Here is a 3,665-nt window from a genome sequence, read left to right on the forward strand (position 1 = left end):
TAACTCCAGATTGATTAAAGATTTAAACATAAGCCCTAACACTATAGAAAACCTAGAAGAAAACCTAGGCAAAACCATAAAGGACATAGGCATAGACAAGGACTTTGTGACTAAAACACCAAAAGCAATGGCAACAAAAGCCAAAATAGAAAAATGGGATCTAATTAAACTTAAGAGTTTCTGCATAGCAAAAGAAACAATTATTAGGGTGAACTGGCTACCAATAGAATGGGAAAAAAATTTGCAATCTGCCCATCTGACAAAAGCCTAGTATCCAGAATCTACAAAGAAATAAAGCAGATTAATAAGAAATAAACAGACAAACCTATTCAAAAGTGGGCAAAAGATATGAACAGGCACTTCAAAAGAAGACATTTATGAGGCCAACAAATGTGAAAAAATGCTTATCATCACTGGTCATTAGAGAAATGCAAATCAAAACCACATTGAGATATCATCTCATGCCACTTAGAATGGTGATCACTAAAAAATCTGGAGACAACAGATGCTCGAGAGGATGAGGAGAAATAGGAACGCTTTTACACTGTTGGTGGGAGTGTAAATTAGTTCAACCATTGTGGAAGACAATGTGGTGATTTCTCCAGGATCTAGAAATAGAAATTCCATTTGACTCAGCAATCTTATTACTGGGTATACACCCAAAGGATTATAAATTATTCTATTATAAATACATGCACATATATATTCATTGTGGCTCTATTTACGATAGCAAAAACCTGGAACCAACCCAAATGTCCATCAATGGTAGACTGGACAAGGAAAATGTGGTACATATACAACATGGAATGTTATGCAGCCATAAAAAATGATGAGTTCCTGTTCTTTGTAGGGCAAGGATGAATCTGGAAACCCTCATTCTCAGCAAACTGACACAAGAACAGAAAACCAAACACTGCATGTTCTCACTCATAGGTGGGTGTTGAACAATGGGAACATATGGACAGAGGGAGGGGAACATCACACACTGGGGTCAGTTTGGGGTAAGGGAGGGACAGCATGAGGTGGGGAGGTTGGGGAGTGATAACATGGGGAGTAATGCCAGATGTAGGTGACGGGGGCATGGAGGCAGCAAATCACCTTGTCATGTATGTACCTATGCAACAATTGTGCATTTACCCCAGAACCCAAAGTAAAATTTTTAAAAAGTGCACTGTATACACAGAATGAAATAATATCTAGCAATAAAAAATAAGAAAATAAAAAAATAAAAATACTTGTAAATACCTATATAATAGTTAGAAAACTGGGTAATACCCACATAACCAGCTAACAGCTAGTTAATAGTGAGATAACTAGTTACTAGCTAGATAACTAATTAAAAGCTAATTAATAACACTTTAACAACTAGTCAATGGCTAGTTAATAACTAGCTAATAAGTAGATAATAGCTAGTTAGTAGCTAGTTCACAGCTATATAGCTAGTTAATGACTAGGTAATAGCTGGTTAATTTCTAGAAAGCCAGCTAATAGCTGATCAATACTGAAATAACTGGTAAATAGTCAATAGTTAGATAACTATTTAACTTGCTAATTGTTTATATCTAGTTAATAACTAGTCAATAACTACATTGCTAGTTAACACCTTGTTAATTGGTTGGCTACATCTGGGTAACTAGTCAATAGCTAGTTAATGAATAGTTAATAGAAGTTGGCAGCATGGGAAGGGGGAGGAACAAGTGGGGATTGGGGATGTTGTTAAAAAAATACAGGCTCCCCCGACAACTGGGAGTCCTCAGGGGAACTTGGTCTGCTTCAACCCAAGAGGAATCAGAAGATCAAAAGCAGTTTGGGAAGGCCTGAACCGTCAGGGATGGAGGGAGGAGGAAAATCCAGGGGATGGGGGGTCTGTTTGGCAACTGGGGTGAAGGGATTGCCCTCCCCCTGCTGGGATCCCCCCAGCCCCTCTGGTCTGGCAGGAAAGGGGCAGCCTGCAACCCCCAAGGGCAGGTGTGGGGCTGCCAGATGCTCCAGGCAGGGGGCCAGAAGGGGCTCAACAAAGGCTTTTTTTGGGGGGGGGCAGGCCAAAACCCTAGTTTATTTCAGCATCAGCAGTATCTTAGCCATCAAAAAAATAAACTCTACCAAGGGTGACGAAGTCTCTACAGCAAGGCTAAGGGCTCGCCAGGCAGCGAACATCAGGGGTGCATGGTGGGCACTACCCAGGCAATAAGTTAAGAAGCAGTAGGCTGGTGTTGGGTGTGGTTCAGGCTTCACTTCTGGGCAGGCATGAGGTTGTCGATGGCCTGGCCCTGTTCCAGCCACTGTTCCATCTCGATGAGCAGCTTCACTCCGTCTACCACCATCTGCACCAGCTCCACCTCCGAGAAGCCCAGGCGGTCTGCGTTGGAGATGTCGAAGACCCTGCCCACCGCAGCTGTGTCCACACCGCCTGTGCCTCACTTCTGAAGTCGAAGCTGCTTAAGCACCTCCGTCTCATGCTTGCCCAGGTGGGGCAGCTTAATATACACACCTGCCCACAGCCTTGTGCCCAAGTTGGATGGGCAAGTGAGGATGTAGCTCAGGTGAGGGTTCCACATGAACTCATAGTTCTTAGACCTGAAGAGAGTTTCAATCTGGGTGAGGCCGGTGCAGAAGCTGGTGAACACTTCCTTCATGTTGCCCCTCTTCTGCATGGAGATGACCCAAAGGTGGTCCTCCTCGTTGACCCACACCAGGAAGGTCTTATTGTCATTGTGCCAGGTGCCGTGGGCTATGCCCAAGGCCAGGAGCAGGGACGACACAGGCTAGTCAAAGAGGAAGTGGTCATCGATGAGCTGTTGCTGCTCCACCTCCGTCATGCTCTTGAGCGTGTGGTATTGGCCAGCCGGGTCGCTGTCCAAGCTGGACAGGGCTTCCACCACAAGCTTCTCGATGGCGTGGCGCTCCCCATGGCTGCAGTGCCGGGGGGAGGCAGAAGCCGCGGATGCTGTGGCCCGTGAGCACCCGCGAGCTCAGCACGTAGTTGGGATCAAGGTCGTCGCCGCCCTGCAGGTTGTCAGGGTTGAGGTCAGTCTTGTGCTCATTGCTGGGCTTGTAGCCACCATGCCGGTCCTCGATGATGGGGTCGAAGAGATCCTTGAACACTTCGTAGGACTCTTTGTCGCCCACCACACAGCCCACAGTCATGATGTATGGGTGGCCCGGGTTGTCCTCGCCTGTCTGGATGACGTCATCCAGCGTGAAGCCGCTTGGCGTGCTCTTGGCATGCAGCTCAGTGTACAGCTCGTGGGTCAGCACCTTGGCCATGTGGTTGTTTTGGCTGCTCAGGTCAGAGAATTCGTCCTTGGCGCAGCTTCAGCGTGTTGTGGATGTTGGAGAAAGGCATGGTGGCTGCGGGTGGGCATCCATGCGGGGACGGGGGCGGGGACAAGTTTTAACCTGTTAATAGCTAGATAACTAGTTAATAGCTAGTTAATAACTACATAATATACTAGATAAATTTTAACTAGTTAATAGCTAGATAACTAGCTACATAGCTAGCAATACTTGGTTAATAGCTAGATAGCTGGTTTCTATCTAGTTAGTAGCTGGTTAATAGGTGATTAATACCTACATAGCTAATTAATACTTAGATAACTTGTTAACTGGCTAATACTTAATACCTATTTACTAGTTGTATGACTAGTTAATAGCTAGGTAACTAG

General features: G+C 45.4%; 1 pseudogene; it reads right to left on the minus strand.

Moving 5' to 3' along the window:
- Positions 1-2,231: 2,231 nt before the first annotated feature.
- On the minus strand, positions 2,232-3,346 carry LOC118150537 (creatine kinase B-type pseudogene; annotated as a pseudogene).
- Positions 3,347-3,665: the final 319 nt, after the last annotated feature.

This window comes from Callithrix jacchus, chromosome X (assembly GCF_049354715.1).
Source record: "Callithrix jacchus isolate 240 chromosome X, calJac240_pri, whole genome shotgun sequence".
NCBI lineage: Eukaryota > Metazoa > Chordata > Mammalia > Primates > Cebidae > Callithrix > Callithrix jacchus.